The sequence below is a fragment of the Physeter macrocephalus genome, chromosome 20 (assembly GCF_002837175.3).
Source record: "Physeter macrocephalus isolate SW-GA chromosome 20, ASM283717v5, whole genome shotgun sequence".
NCBI classification, from domain to species: Eukaryota; Metazoa; Chordata; class Mammalia; order Artiodactyla; family Physeteridae; genus Physeter; species Physeter macrocephalus.
This window is the reverse complement of record NC_041233.1, coordinates 45,327,616-45,345,270: the sequence shown is the minus strand read 5'-3', so window position 1 is coordinate 45,345,270 and position 17,655 is coordinate 45,327,616. Positions and strand designations below refer to the sequence as shown.

Genomic DNA, 17,655 nt, shown 5'->3' with positions numbered 1-17,655 from the left:
GTGTTTTACCCAAAGCATTCATGGCAGTGTCCTATAACTGTCAAGTTTCTAGGTCATTCAGAGGAGGGGTGTATTTGGGCAAGTCAATCAACTTCACTGAGTTTCACCCAGCTTATAAAAAAGAAGATACTATTTCTTTCTGGCAGTGGTTTTCAACTGGTGATGATTCTGTTCCCCAGGGACATTTGGCAATGTCTGGAGACGTCTGATTGTTACAATGTGAGTGAGTGTGGAGGTGGGGGTGCCGCCAGCCGCGGCGGGTCCTCAAAGTGCAGCAACAATCGACGAGAGGGGGTAGGGAACTGAGAGCACCAAGGTATGGGATCAGAAGGGCACAAACAACTGATGGTTGCAAGGCGACTTTATTAACAAAGCATAGTCATATATATACCCCTAAAGCAGGGACTTTGCACAGTCATTGTGCCCTAAGGCAGAAACTTTGCATAAACATTGTTCTATAGAACTGGTTTTTCCTCTCGGCTCAGTCGCCATCATATCTGCCTCAGCGGGTTTATTGCTTGTTCCACAAAGGCACCACCTTCCCCTCCAGGGTTGCTTTTCCTAGCTTTAGGGAACAACCAGGGACTCTCAGTATCTGAGCAGGTCCCTGGAGCGATCTGGCCAAAGGCCATCTCCTTTTTTACGTTCATACCATAAAGTCCAGGATGCATACCAAGGAGAGTACAATCGGGCCCTGAGGCTTAGGAGGGTCTTAATGGCGCATTCCTCAGAGGGCAATGCTCGCTACATGGGGGGAGGCTCCTGACATCTAATAGGTAAAGACCAGGGGTGCTACTCAACAGGGCAGCGACCCACAGTAAAGAATTACCTCTCCGTAGTGCCTATGCTGAAAAACTTGCTTTCTAACTTCTTTGTACGATTGTTATGAAGTTAGTATGGAATAAGTTGTGTGGATGTGTAATGTAAAGTGTAAAGCACTGTAGAATAGCAATCAGTATTATTCATATACTTAGCTGATTCACTTTGTTATACAGCAGAAACTAACACACCATCGTAAAGTAATTATACTCCAAAAAAGATGCTAAAAAGTAAATAAATAAATAAGAAAAAATCAGTAGTGTTATTTCCATTAAATACTTGACAGTATGTAAGAAGTGTTCTTTCTACATTAATTTTTCTTTGTGGTCTTTTTTGACATATATCAGGCACCTGATATTTGAGTATTAATTTCTGTCATTTTTATTTCTTTATAGTTTTCAGCTTTTGTGTCAGTGTTATAAAGTTTTCCTCAAGCCAGAAGGACATAAATGTTCAGCAAGGCTTTCTTCCGACAAAAACAAAATACAATAAACAAAAACACAAACAATACACACTTGATAGAGAATTGCAGGGAAAGGAGGTGAAATTATAGGGCAAGGGTTTATGTAGGTATTGAGCAGGAAGGATGAGAGAAATGGAAGAAATATATAGAGGCCAAGTGGAGGCTATAAATATAGAGGCAAAATGTTAAGAACTATTAACAATTAGAAACCAAGTTTAAAGTATTTATGAGATTATAACATATCAATAGTTTCATATTATTTGATTATTTATGTATTTTATTGGCAGGTATGTTTTTAAGAACACAGCTATTGTATAAAGCAGGGTGTACTTCACTTCAGCGATTTTCAAATGTTCGTTATTGATATTCCATTCAAGAAATGAGTATTTTGAAAACCTGTATGTTGCAGTTTTCCTCGTATATTTTTTCTAAACAAATTCTTTTTATTCACGACATTTGTGTTTTCTAAGACTCACTGCAACTTTACTAGCTATATTAGAAGAAGCTTGGAAATCGTAGTTAATATTTATTGAGTTTTTAGAACTCAATGTCCAACATACAGAGCATGCTTTTTCTAAACAGTTTCCATGTATAAAATTTATTTAATTCTCAAAGTAATCCCGTGAGGTTAAGGGCTAATATTTATTATCCCCTTTTATAGATGAGAAGACTGAGGCCCAACTGGTTTAGAGTAGAGTTAGGAGTGAACCCAAGTAATCTGGATTCAGAACCCAAGCTCTTAACTATAGGGCTATGTATTAGTGAGGGTTCTCCAGAGAAAAAGAGCCAATAGGGTGTGTGTGTGTTTGTGTATCTGGGTATCGAGAGAGAGGTTTATTTTAAGGAATTGGCTTCCATGATTGTGGCAGCTGGCAAGTCCAAAATCCGCAGGGTAAGGCCAGCAGGCTGGAGACTCAGGGAAAGGTTGATGCAACAGCTCAAGTCTGAAAACCAACTGCTGGCAGAATTCCCCTTCCTCAGGGGAGGTCAGTCTTTTTTCTGTTAAGGCCTTCAACTGATCGGATGAGGTCTACCAACATTAAGAAAGTAATCTGCTTTAACTCAAAGACTAATGATTTAAATGTTAATTCCATCTAAAAAATACCTGCACAGAAATGTCTAGTGTAATGTTTGACCAAATATCTGGATGTCATGGGTCTGCAAGTTGACATGGAAAATTAACCATCACAGGTCCATTCCTTGTCAACTTGGCACCCATACATATCTCCTTAAACCATACTCAGCCTCCAAGTAAAGACAGTAACAAGGTCATACTTCTGCCTAACATGACATAATGATCCTGTGTACAATGAAAACAAACAAACCCTTTTCCCAGAAAAGGATGCAAAGTCCTTGGGTAGTGTTTACTCTTCTCCTTAATACCCCATAAATCAAATACTATGATGTAAAGTTAACAATACTTAAATACTATGATACAAAGTCAATACATCTTATGTTACATGATAAGGACTTATAAGAGAGAAGGAAACAAAGATTTTATGCACACATGCACTCACTCATACATACAGACAAACACATTTGTAAGAAAATAAAGAAGAATTACCCGTGGCAGACGTCCCTAAGTAAAGGTAAATATACTAATTTTTTCCCCATTGCATCAAGCTAATTTTAATATATTTTATTTATCTTCTTTTTACTGCTAGATTGACTAAATAGCAAGTCATCTTAATTATGCTTTAAAAACAGTGTACCAATATTCAAAGTCACAGATTTTGCTATGATGCTGTTGGTTGCCTCAGTTAAACTCACTAAATGACCATGATCTTATAACCTGATGCTGATCTGTCCCCAAGCCATAATTCTAATCAGTTCCATGTAAATTTGGCTGATTTTATGCTGATATTCTCATGTCAAAATAATTTTTAAAAACCCATCATTTAAATTTTTATAAGTTTTAATTGTGGAAATGTTTTATTGCTTAGTTTTTTATCAACATTTAATCTTCTCAAAATTTAGATAGCACTCTTCTTGATATAGACGGATTCTTTTTCATCTGTGAACATTATTAATATTTATAGAGTATACCATAGCAACAATGGATGAATAGGCTATAGAGGATCTTTCACAAACTTGCGTATTATCAAAACATTCAGAAAAACACCCAAGAGTTTACATGAAAAATCAGTCTAATTTTTCCTGTCTCTCTTCAGTTAAATGAAGTTTTCTTCATAAAGTACTTGTTTAACCTGTATCTTTAATGATTTTTGTTTTAGCTTGGGCAGTGTCCCAAGTATTACTGCATACCTAAATGCCAAATTTTCTCATCGTTTTAACAAAAGAGAATGGTCATATGTTAAGACTTTACTAATTAGAATGACTGGGGAAAAATCATCTGGAGGTCGTGTAAATATATCATGTATTTTCAAGCAAAATGAGTTGTATGACTTGAAGTTATTTACAGTTACTGGCTAGTGGAAGTTTCATTTCTAGTTTTGATCAGAATTGTTTTGGTATTAGTTACTTAAGGCAGCAGTGGATCAAGTTGCTAAGGCTTGATTTATATTTTAATTATGTTTTCAAATATATAAATGACTCTTACAAAATACTTGAATACAGCTTATTTTCTTAAACCAATAGATATTGGCCTTAATTATGATGTAATATTTGTTAATATCTTTACACTCTTGCTCTCTCTTTTTTTTCCATAAACATAAACGTCTGCCTACTGTCATCCAAAAGAAATTCTGATTTAGTGATTGAGAATTGGTTATGTAAATCAAACACCTTCTTTAGGAATCTAATATTTTCGTAGTGAAAAATGTCTAGTTTCTATCCATTGAAGGGGTTGATTTGCTTAGAGATATCATATTTTCCGTGATCTTTCATTGTGGAAGCAGATAGATTATACTTTGTTTTCTGAAAATGGTAAGTATCTGTTTAGTGTTCTTTGATTATTGGCTATTTTAAGTTAAACTTTTAAGTGAAACCCTCAAGCTGTTGTTTTTCACAAGGTGCTTGTTAATGATAACGGCTTTTATTAAGTCCTTATTATATGGTCTCATATCCATCCCTCTCCTCTTATTAGTTCCTTCTTTCTTTCTGCAAGCATAACTGTGATTTGGTTTAATCTTGGTCCACCTCTGAGTCTTTATTGTTTAGGACTCTGCCATGTACCTTGAAGGCCCTCTTTTTTCTGTCTACCATCAATAGCACTGATTTTGTTTTCCTCGCAGTTTTTTAAAAATACTTTTTTAAGAAGGAACAATTCTTTCAACTCATCACACAAGTGATTTTTTAAATCGGCCTTTTGTACACTAATTCTAAGTGATCTGTGATTATTCGCATCAACTCTCAAGTTTCTGTTGTTATTGCACTGAGATTTCCCTTTTGTCTTCTGAAGACTGGTCATCTGCTTCCCTTTCCAGCGAGTCGGTTGATACCAGGTCTGCTTGTTAAGCTGATGTCCAACACTACTTATTCTTCAACATGGATATGGACCATGCTGGCCACCCACCATCAACAGTAAACTTATACAACTTTATACTGCAAGTTCTCTCCCACCCCCACCCCATCCCCTGAAACATTTTTACTGTTTTTATGATTAAATAACATACGAAAGCTGACATTCAAAGAGGGATTTTTATGTAAAATTGAACATTAATGAAGAGCTTCACCATGTCAGTTGGCATTCAAAACACTACCTGAGAGTATGAGGGAGTTGAATGCATTTTCATATCAATTAGTTCAGTAAATTTAACATGAGAAACAGACCATTTTATTCTCCAAAATCAGGTGTTGCCTTTTGGCCTTTTGAGTTTTTCATGTTCATCTGAAAGCTATGGTTAGAATAGTTAAAATATCAATGCACTTAAAGATATTTTTGAAGTCCCTTTACAGGACCAAGCTTATCATGTTAATGATAAAGAACAAGCTGATGTACTGTGTTAAAAATAAGACAACAGGCCCTGAATGCATCCACTTATGCTAAGCCCCATGTCCCCAAATTGAGACTCAATTATAGTTTTGGCTCTCCCAGAAATGGAATCTTAAACCAGTCAATCAGGAGTCACCTAATTAGCAGTAGTTAGGAAATCTGCCTGGTAGGCCCCTGACATCCCCTAAAAGGAAATTGACCTTGCCATAACCAATCCACTTTTTTGTCTAATATCGCTTCCCTGTTCCTGCTCCCTTCTGCCTATAAAAGCCTTTTATTTTGTACAGCTCCTTAGAACTTCTTTCTTATTTACTTGATTGAATACTGCCCAATTCATGAGCCATTAATTAAAACCAGTAAGATCTTTAAAATTTACTCAGTTGAATTTTGTTTTTTAACAACTGCTTATATAAAAACAAAACAAAAAATCTGTTTAGAAAAAAGTTATAAGCAAAGGGAATCTGGAAGTTTTAAATGTGACTATTAAAATGTATTTCAGTTATGGAGTTAATGGCAAACACAGGGAACTGAGATAGTTAGATGCCCCATGGGGTATCATGTTTATTTTGGGATGCCATCCTTCCAAAAAGACTTTCATATACTTGAGCGAGTGCAGGAAGCATAACATTTATTTTTAGCAAGTTGCCATATCATGTACAGATGAAAGGTTCAGGAGGAGAGAATAACTGTTTTTAAAAGCTGAAAACACTGTCACATGAAAAGGGAATTGGTCTTCATGAATCTAGATGACCAAAGAAAATGCAAGTTATAGGGGACCTTACATTGGGTCTGCTTGAGAATCAATATTCTGCTAATTAATACATTCTAGAAGTGATGAAGCAACCTGATGTCATGGAAAGAACCCCATCTCAGGAGGCACTCTAGCAGTGACTACATAGCATCTGCTTGGAGAAAGTTTGTGTGGGTGGAAGGGGGGTGGTTCCCTGTGGCTGAATTGAACACACCTCCTAATCCCTTTCCCAAGCTCCAAGATTCTGAGTCTGTGTTTCTCTGAACAAGTACCTTACAAGTTAGCTTATGAGAACCCAGCCCTCCAAAAGTTTCTTTTTAAAAACCCACTCCTGTATACAATGTGCATGTTTACTTTGGAATGTTTTTGTACTTTATATTATATAAATCTAGTAATACTGCATGTATTCTTCTGCTACTTCACTTTTTTGTTCAATATTACCTCCCACTATTTTATACCCAATTTCTTTATCCTTTCTGCTATTGATTATATTTGGATTGTTTCCAGTTATTTTGCTTCTGATTACTAATGAGGTTGAGCATCTTTTCACGTGTTTATATGCAGTTTGTGTTCTGTGAAGTGTCTGTTGGAGTCTTCTGCCCATTTTTTTGTTGGTTGGTTGACTTTACATATTTTGGAGTTTAATCCTTGTCAATTCCATGCATTGCAAATATTTTTCTCCCATCTATATAGCTTGTAGTTTTACTACTTTGTGAGTATCTTCTGAGGAACAGAAGTTACTAATTTTAATGTAGTCGAATATATCAGTCTTCTTCTTGGTCTGTGCTTTTTGTATCTTTGTAAGAAATCCTGGAAGGCAGTGTTTCTCATGCCCACATATGTGTGTATGAGTATGTGTGTATCCATGAAGGCATGTGTGTAGTAGGTTAGGCAGGTGAGGTATTATCTTGAAGGAATATATACACATTTGTAATCTAAAGGAGAGTTGTCTCTTTCAAAGCAGGAAGCTGGAAAGGCAGTACATTTTTGCTTCTGTGTTCTTTTTTTTCCAACATGTTTAAAGAATTCTGTCTAAGTTGTCCTTAGGGGACAGTAAATGTGTTTTTGAATATGCTTGATGATAGCTATTTCTTTTTCCTGTGAGGGTAGATTTTATATTTGGAAATAGTCGCAAGCCATTTAGTGGCAGATTTGATGAATAGGGGTAGGTGATTAATTTTTTTTTGGCTAAAATTTGTAAGGGTGTATGTATATGTACCTCTATAATGACATTTTTTGTATAATTCAAGAAAAATTAAAGAAGTTTGATCAAGAACATCATTATCCAAAAATGACATATTTTGAAGGATAGTATTCTTAATATTGATTTGGCTACTGAAGTCCTTGTTTGATTTTGGAAAATAAGCCTTATCACGTTGTGGTTATACTAATGTATAGTTCTCCATTTTCTTTCTAAATTATTAATGGTGAAAAAGAAAGTGAAGAGAGTGTAGCTTTCCTTACTTTTGAAGACTCCTGAAAGCCAAAATAATTAAAACTTGCTATGCTTATTTTTTTGAGATGATAGTTGAAAAGCCATCAATTTTTTTCAAAAAATTAATCTGAAATTGGTACAACAGATCATGGATTATGTTAAAAAGGTACAACTATCTTTTTTTCTTCACAACAGTTATGGGATTTACTTCTATGCTGACTCATTTTGCTAAAATATCAGTATATCCATTCTTCAATTTTGAGAGAATGGCAAATTTGAAAGTTTAAAAATATATTTTTGATGAAAACGAAAACCAAAAACAGCATAGCTGAAAAAATGAAAAGAAAATGTGGATTAGTACCTTCTTGACAATAGTGTAATAACACATTGATTTCTTGCTAATGAGGTGAAATTTACTTCAGCCATCCTTTCATGGACCTGTTGAGTAGTTTGCATGCTGAACAATAAACAGGATTCTAAAATTGTTGAGGGCTCATTTTAAGAACACACAGATGTATTTCTTCAGGGACTTTAACAAGATTTCCAGTGATTTTTGTGGGGGGCTAGATAGACTAATGCTTTTAATATCCATCCCTCTAATGAAAAATCCTTGAATGGCTAGTAATCGTTTTGGCACACTCTCAAAGGGCAGGGAAGCTGGGCGCTACTTTCCAGCACAGTGAAACTGCCTGGTGTGACTACCATGGCAACAGCCCACCCACCCCCACTCCAGGGAAGATTGAAATGGGTCTCTGAAGTCCTTACTGGAATTCTCCCATGACTCCACATTTGAGGAACGCAGCCTGTAATTGCACATACTTTATCTGAATTTAACTACTGTACCTTTGGAAGGTTGCGGTCTGAGTCTGATCTTTGTCTTATATTTATATTTAGATTTATATAATGATCTTTATATTTTATATTTAGGCTCTTCCATAAACTCCTTTCTGATGAAAGTGAAAATATTTTTGTACCAAAGCTCCTGCAGAAGTGCACAGATTTAGAATTATGATAGATGACTTAAAATGGTATTAAAATCAATTCCTGAGAATCCACATTTCATGCATATTTAAAGTATCAAGGACTTGTTATTGAGTATATTTACATTGATTTATTTAATACCATTTTTTTGCCTAATTTGCCCAACTTTACCAAATTAAGTAGCTTTCTTTGTATCCAAAACTATCTTATAGTTATTCATAAGAATATATGTGAGCTAATGCTTTTAAACCCAAACATTTACTTTTTATTTGCTCTTTGCAATCTTGTGTAACTTAACAAGAAGAGTTAAGGTATTCTGTACACTTTTCAATATCAAAGCAAGTTACTCTGTTAATTTAGCAATAGCAAAGCCATATTAGAAAAAACATCTAGTGAAGGTGGCCAAACTCTTATGAAAGGTGGTTTTCCATTTCACAAATACACAATGGTGTATTTTCAGAGAAAAACCAAAACTTTTCATAAAATCGTAATTAAAATAGTCAGTGTTTAAAATTTTCCTTCAAAATCAAGTATGCTTCTTTAAAGGATCATTTATTCCCTACCGGTAAAAAGAAGAGAGTGAGTGAGCATTTATTCCCAGTAGAGCTTAATTAATAGCCTATTGTAATAACTTTCATTAAAAGCCATTCACATACTCATCAATTTTTTCCATTTTTATGACTATAAGAACATAATTCAGTGCTACATTTTATATTTGGCTCATGTTTATAAACCATCATTTTACATTACTCTTTTATTACATTGCATTTCATAATGGTTTAGAATATTTAATACCTTCAGCATATTCTTAAGGTAGATCTATGCTTTCTCCGATGGTTCATTCAATAATGGTACATGCCCTCAAATTAAAGCCATTTTTTAAAGATTTCTGGTGCAAAGATTTGTATTGACCACCCTGTTGGAAATAAACACACACACATATTTGTACTTTGTGCCCATGTACATGTATATGAATTTACATGAAGTTATCCATTCTCAGAGTTCAGCTTATCTTCCAGGAGATGATGGGGTGGTGGTAGTATCATATATAGGATTCTATAAATGGTTAAATTCAAATTTATAAGAAAAGCAGAAGATTAATGATAAGTATTGATGATAAGGCTCTCATGTGATTTAAAAATTAGTCTGCAAAGAAAAAACACTCGGTTTGTAGGTTTTTGAGCACCATTGTGCAGACCATTCCCTTAAAAGCAAATTAAGATGACTTGTACAGAAAGTTCTGAAATTTCATTTAATGCTATGAATTTGAATTTTTATATAGTATATCAATTCTAAAGGTCAAAGGCATATGAAATAGGAAAAATGTTTCAGCAGATTTTTCTTTGTGTTGAGAATTAGGTTACATATATACATAGCAGGCATTGCTGAACTACCATACTTTCTCTCCCTCCATATGGTGTGTTTCTACAAAAGTAGAAAGGGTGTTATAGATAAAGCAGAGCTTGGATTTGACTGAATGTAGTTCATGAATATATGAAATTTTTTGTATTTCCCTCAACAATTGAGAATAGCAAAGAAAGTTTTCAATGAAATTCTTCAATAGTTTCCTTACTATGATTTACTAATTCATTTATTTGATTATTCATTTCTCAATTTCGATTCCTAAAACCTAACTCCTCGATGCTGACTATATCTCAGTGGGCACTGAGGATGTAATAGTGAACAAGACATACATGGCCCCTTCTTTTCTAGAGCTTCCATCCTGGTGATGGTAATAGGGGAAAAGGACAAAGAACAAGCATGGAGGCAAGCAAATACATTCAGATAGTGGTCAGTGCTATGAATACATTAGATACAACAGGATGATATAAGAGAGAATCATGAAGGTGGGTCTCATAATGATTAGGTGGTTCAGGGAAGGTTTCCCTGCGAGGGTAACATTTGAGTTGAGACCCTAATGACAAGAAGGAGCCAGACGCAAAAGTGTGGATACAGGATTCCAGATGAGGTCAGACAATGGCAAGTAGAAAAGCTACAAGGTGGGGAAATGTTAGAGACAGAAAGAAGGCAATGGCGTGAGTTAAGGTTGGAAAGGTTGGCAGAGACAAGGTCACATGTGGTACCCTATAAGTAGTTGATTTTTTATTCCAAGAGATTTAGGGGTTTAGGTTGAGATGGGACCTGGTTTGATTTATGTTTAATAGGTAAAAAAATGGATGGCACTAATAATCAGAGGTTGGAAAAAATGTGTTGTAAAGTGGTGGGAGGAACAGGGGTACCATTTGGGGGACTATAGCAGTAATCCAAGCAAAATATGATGTTGGCTTGGGCTCGGATGGCAGTGTGGGAGATGCGGGAAGTGTGGTATATTCTGCAGCTCACAGCTGTGATATGGGTGAGAAAGAAAGAGAAATTGGGAATGACTTTTTGGTTTTTGATTTAAATAGTTGGGTGAATGGTGGTGCCATTTTCCAAGATGGGAAAAAGTGAGAGGTGTTCAGGTTTAAGAAAGTAAATCAAGAATTCTGTTGTGACAAGGTGAAGTTAAGGTGCCTGTTAGACATCCCATTGGAGATTTCAAATTGATCACAGTGGATACACGTCTGAAATCTCAGTTAAGAGGTCAGGTTGTGGAGGTAGAATTATTATAACTAAACCGAGCGTAGGAGGAAGATTGATGAAAGTAGTTCTCTTATAATTATAGTTGTTTTACATGCAGCAGATTAAGTTGGTAAATCATAGATATAAACATTCGTAAATATTTTTAAATTATCCATGAAAAATCCTCACAGAAAACTGAAAATTTCGTCCTACTTTGTGCAAACTAGTATCCTTAATGCAGCAATTCTCAAAGTGTAGTCTGTGGACCCTTTTAGGGGATCCTTGAGGTCAAAACTATTTTCATAATAACATGAGCATGTTATTTGTCTTCTGTCTCATTCTCTCATGAGTGTACAGTAGAGTTTTGTAGAAGCCACATGATATGTGATATAGCAGCAGGTTGAATACAGAAGCAGAAAATGCAGCTCTCTTCTACTGAGCCAGACATCAATTAGATTTCCAAAAAGTATAAAACAGTGGGATGGCTCCTATTAAATTTTTTGTTTTTAAAATGTAGTTAATTTTATTTAAAAATATATGGGCTTCCCTGGTGGCGCAGTGGTTGTGAGTCCGCCTGACGATGCAGGGGACACGGGTTCGTGCCCCGGTCCGGGAAGATCCCACATGCCGCGGAGCGGCTGGGCCCGTGAGCCATGGCCGCTGGGCCTGCGCGTCCGGAGCCTGTGCTCTGCCACGGGAGAGGCCACAACAGTGAGAGGCCCGCGTACCGCAAAAAAAAAAAAAAAAAAAAAAAAAAAAAATATATATATATATATATTTAACATGTAATAAGTTTATTACTTTCAAGAGAATGACTATTTAAAAAAATTCTCAGTTTGAGGTTTAATGGAATAAATATCGATAAATGCAGCCCATGTAAGCCAAAGCTTTTTGAGGTTTTCAGTAATTTTTCATAATGTAAAGAGGTTTTGAGGATAAAAGTTTGAGAACCACTGCCTTAAGCTATATGACCTGAAGACAAATATGACCAATTGGATGTTTGTTTCATAAAACAATCGAGGATTAGTTTAAGGTTCAAAATATCAGATATCAACTCCCCAGCCTTCAAATAGCACAGAAATAGGACCATGTTACAAAACAAATGTTTTTTAAATAAAGTCTTGGTACATTAGAAACAAAATTTTCTGTAAGGGCTGGCATTTAAATCTAGAGCAAATAGCCAATACGTATCAACAGTGGGCGAGTAAGTTCCATTGACGTGCTTATTATTCTGTTAATTACATTCCATTTCACAGTTTTGAAAGGTATCCTTGAGGCATTTTGTGGGTTCTGTTTGCACACTTTCTAATGTTTAAGATTTGGGCATCAAATTGAGTTCCCCAGTGATTATCCTGATTTAGTGTAGTAGGATACTGATTTTTTTTTTTTTTGTAATTAGACTTTAAATATAGTTCTAAAGGAATAAAAGAATCAAAATTTTTTAATCCAATCAGCATTTTTGGAGAAGAAAGTGGCTTTATCCCCTGCTTATTTCTCACTTAAAAACATCCTTGAAGATGCAACATTTTGTATTCTGAAGGCTCAAAACAACTCATCTGATACCTTAAATGCTTTCAGATTTAAAAAGAGAGTGCATTATTTTACATGTGGTCCCAGTGTAATACCCTCAATGCACAGGTAAACCTAAACTGTCAGCTTATTGCTTGGTTATCTCTATTAAAATACTCGTTGCTAAGTAAATGTTTGAAATCTCTACTTATTTCTCTTGTGATACATTTTGCAAAGAGCTTTTTCATTTGCTAGTGCATTTGCTTGTTTTTGATATCTCACCAGCAAGCATTTTCTTGGGATGAGTTAAAAAAAGATGCTGCTTTCATTTATTGTTCTTGGAAAGACAATGTTCTTCTTTCTACTCCGCAAAGCAGCTTTCATGAGACAAGTAACATTGGGAGATGAAAGACTTAATTCCAACCGTGAACACACATGACATTATATTGTGATGAGAAATTAATTTTAATATTTGTTCTTTATGCAAGTTATAGTTCAGTGTTTTATACAACAGTACATTTTGTTTCCTGTTCTCACAAAGCACAGACTATTCTTGGCATAACCAAATGACTGAAGTAGGTTTCTGTCTCTTGTGCTTTATGTTATAAGCTTTGGCCATTTGGTCTCAGTTGTCTTGTAGAGAAATGACCACTGGACTAAAAGCTATAAATTCTAGGAGTTTCATCCAGATTCATCCCTTAAGCAGCCATGTGACCATATTGAAATAATCCTCTGTACTTTACCTGCTCTATTCCCCAAATTCATGGATGATAACCTCCTTTTCCCCTAGCATTAGCTCACGCTTAGAAACCCAGGAGTGGTTCCAGGCTCCACATCTGTTGATCTGCAGATCCTCTTCAATCTGTCAGCTTATCACTATCCTGTGTCCCTGTTTTCTGCTGCTCTGGTTGAGGACTATTATAACTTCTTTTGAAATTTTCCAACAATTACTCTAGGTCTTTCTGTCTCTAGGCTTATTTCACTTTCATACGTTCTCTACACTACCATAAGCAAGATCTTACTCACAGACAAATATGTTTCTGTCATCTCCCCGTTTGATGTTTTCCAGTGCCTTCCCATGGTAAAAAGCCAAACTCCTTCTGGCAGATCACTGTACAGTGTAATGAAGAGAGCTGGGTTTTGGAACTTAGCAGAAGTGAACTTCAATCTTGATTTTGCCATCTAACTAGCTCAGTAACCTTGGGGAAACTCTCTAAACTTTTCTAGTCATCGTTGCCTCATTTGTCAAGTAATATAGTATATGTCAAGCATCAAGTCCTGTGTCTGGCACCTGGGGTGCACCATTGTGTATTGATCTGCTTCTGCTTCCCTGTTAGATTCCCTGCACTCAGCACTCCGTCGCTCTGGCTCAACTTCCTCAAATAGTCGCTTGTCTTTCTGACTCTGTGTTTTCCTCTGACTGGAGTATATACACTGAAATATTACTGCTCTTCATAGTCAATGTAGATGTTGGCTCTGCTAAGAAGGCTTCTCTGACACCTCCTAACTGGGCTGGATTCTCTTTTCTGAAGTTCCTATAACATCTTCTGGGTCCCTCTATACAAGAACATTGGTCAGACTGTGTTTTGTTCATTCATCCAATTTATTCATTCAGGAAATACTTATTTTGCATGTATTATGTGCCAGACATTGTTCCAAGAGTTTAGGTTATAGTAGAGACCAAAGGATACAAAATTTCTCTAGTGCTTTTATCCTAATGGGGGAGATGCACAACAAACAAACAAATACTATGTATAATGTGTATGTGTTGAGTACAGACATTATATATATATATATATATATACATGCACACATTATATATATAGTGTGTGTCTGTGTATGTGTGTGTGTGTGTGTGTGAGCTATACAGAGAGATCAGGTACCGATAAGTGCTATGAAAACCAAAGCATGGTAAGGGGACAGAGAGTCACATGCAGGATGGGGAAGGATTGGTATATTTTGCAGGGTAGTCATGGAAGGACTCTATAAGTTGAACATTAAGCAGAAGCAGAGACATGAATGAGGTGATGATGGGCCATGCTAATATCTGAAGGAAGAACATTTTAGGCAAAAGGCATAAAAATGTGTCAAGCCGTGAGATGGGGTTGTGGTTGACATGTTCAAAGAACAGTATGGAAGCCAGTGTGACTGGAGTGGGGTAAATGATCACAGGGGTGCAGGTGAAGGAGTTGGGTAAAGAAAGCAATGAGAGAAGAGTTTGAATGGCATTGTAGCGATGGTAAGGGTTTTATATATATGTATGTATGTATGTATTTATTTATATTTATATTTATAAATATATATATATAAATATATTCTTTTTTTGCTTTTAATCACGGTGGGAATTCCAAGAAGGGTTTGAGCAAAAGAGCAATGTGCTTTACCTTAGAGCTTTTTTGCAGCTATGGCAAACTCTCTAGTAGCAAAAGGAAGCTGAGATATCAGTTAGGAGGCTATTGAAATAGTTAAGAAGGGGGATAATGATGACTTGGACTAAAGGGGTACAAGTGGAGATGGTAAGAAATGGTCAAATTTAGGAGCTGTTTTAAAAGTTCCGCCAATAGTATCTGATAATGGGTTGGACTGGAAATTGTATGTGAGCTAAAGAGAAGAGTGAAGGATTCCGAATTTGGGGCCTGAACAACTGTAGAACAATGGAGTTTGCCTTTTACAGAAATTAGGAAGACTATCTGAGGAGCAAGACTGTCATCAGATGTCTCGTGTTTGCTTATTTATTGTATTAGGGATTCACTAAGTTGGAGTATCAAAAAAGCCCTCAAAATACAATGTAAGTTTATTTCTCTTTGATGTAATATCCTTGAGGTCAGTGGAGGAGGCTGGGAGCAGCTATACTCCATGTGGTTATTCAGGCACCCAGGTTTCTTCCATCTTGTTGCTCTGGTATCACCCAGGTGTGATCATTGTATAGAGTGCTGAAGCTGGATCATCACCAGGGACTACTAGGTGTTCCCACGTCTGGGATGGGGAGGAGAGGAATGACAGGGCAAGGAGCTTCATCCTTAAAGGGAAGTTACACCCTTCACCTGCTCTCATCCTCTTGTCCAGAATGTAGCTACAAGAAAAGCTAGAAAAAAGTAATCTCTACAAAGGTAACCATTTGTCTAGTCAAAAATTGGTGAGGGTGGTTCTCTTACTAAAATGAAGGAGGGAATGAATTTTAGGGGATACACATTAACATATTTCACTCTTTCTCAGTAACTTAAGGTCAGGAACTACTTATGTTCTCTATAACCCTGGTTCTTTAACTATAGTGCCTACACAGAGTACATATTCCCCGCATGTTGACTTCATTAATACCAAACTAATTATATGGGACAGAAATTATTATATACTGGATGTGTGTTTCCTCCTAGGAACTTTCTAATTTCATGAATCTTTTTTTACATTTCAGACTATATTGTTAATGTGTCTTTATCACTAATGCAGAAAAACTATCTCTAAGTCAGTGTTTTACATTTATTTATTATCCAGGATGAACAAATGATGATGAGCTATTACTTACGTTTTTTAAAAGAGTGTTTACCTCACACATTTGCTTCCAGATAACAATTCCAGAAATCATACTTGGTGGTGAAAGAATGAGTCACTTCCATGTAATAAAATTGCATCTCCTATTCCAAACTGCTTAATTCTCCAGACCTCACATAACATTCCAGTTAAGCTACATGCTGCTGCTTCTTCCTAGTACTATTTAGCTTAGGAGTTAGAGAAGATGTGTTTGGGTTTAAAGATTTTTTTCTGATGAAAGAGTCATAAACCATATAATGTTTAAAAATATGTTTTGGAATAAGGAATCTACTCTGAAGATAAAATTTAATAAGAAAACAAGTTAGAAATACAGTAAAGTATTTTATAATCAGACAACTGAGATGGCACACAGGAAATATTATGTCTCTTTTGAAAAGCTTGAGGTTGAGCTACTAGTATGAAAGAAAAATAGTTCCTATTTCTTTGTAATATACCGTTTTGAAAATTGGCCCTATCTTCTGTTCAAGATCTGTATGTGTGTATATATTTCTTGTAAGGTCATCCTATTTGTGGAATACCACACACTATTTTACAAACACCATCAGTGGGAATGATTGAATTAATTTGTTACTTAGTTGGACATCTCCAAGTCTAGGTCTATGTGTCAAATATGTTTTCTTAATTTATTAGCAGAGTTTTAGTTCAAAAGATTAAATGAAGACATGGGTATTGAAGAACCTCTTTCGTCTACCAGACTCTAAGTTCTGTGTAGGCAGAAACCTTGTGGATGTTCCCCAGTGCCTAGCCCTGGGCCAGCACATAGTAAGTGTTTCATTCATTTAGCAAATAATTATTAATGGAATCTTGCTTGCTCCCCAACACCAAAACTTTACGGTATATTTTAGGGAATCCATACACATACCCATCCACATGCAAAAATGTATAACACACACAGACAAATCTGTATCAAATTCCCTTCAAATCTAGAATTATCTTCTCATAGAAAATGAAAATGGATAATAAGCTATTAGAGCTTCTGAAAAATTTTAAGAAAATAATTATTAAGCATCTAGTTAATTCTGAAAATTATCTACCTGTTTTCCCTCTAGATGAAATTTTTATTTATTTAATATTTAAAATCCTCTGTTGAAATTTAATAATTTAATAAGCCAAAGGTTTAAAAACCTGTTTGCTGGTTTGATCTAACACGGTATTATTTAGACTGTGCAGACTTTCTATTAAGAACCTTAGACGTGAGCACTGTGTGTGTGTGCGCACATGTATGTGTGTGTATACATTTATAAATTTTCAACTCCTTAAAGATGAAAATTTGAAGGGCACTTGGTATATTAAGATTCCAATAATGTTATTAGATGGTAGTAATAGAGACATTCACAGAACTGTATATAAATCTTCCATCAATGTGGAAGCATATCCCGTTATGCTCAAGAGATAATTTGTTGAGCTAAACTTTGCCCTAAGGAAAGCAAAAGATATTAGAAACATTTTGAGTAAAATTATTTAGCTTCTCATATCTTATAATGCTTTGCCTGTGACTAAAAATGAAACTGAGTTTAATAAACTTTTACCATGAATGACAAATGTCTTTCATCAATTAATCATACCAAATATATTCCTTTTTAAAAACACCCAACCGGCTTCCCTGGTGGCGCAGTGGTTGAGAGTCCGCCTGCCGATGCAGGGGACACGGGTTCGTGCCCGGGTCCGGCAGGATCCCACATGCCGTGGAG

At 35.8% G+C, this 17,655-nt stretch overlaps 1 protein-coding gene across 2 annotated transcripts in view; it reads left to right on the top strand.

Annotated features, from left to right (window-relative positions):
* Nucleotides 1-17,655, top strand: part of PRKG1 (protein kinase cGMP-dependent 1) — a 1,272,686-nt gene that overhangs the window by 172,959 nt on the left and 1,082,072 nt on the right. The gene's annotated exons all lie outside the window — the stretch shown is intronic.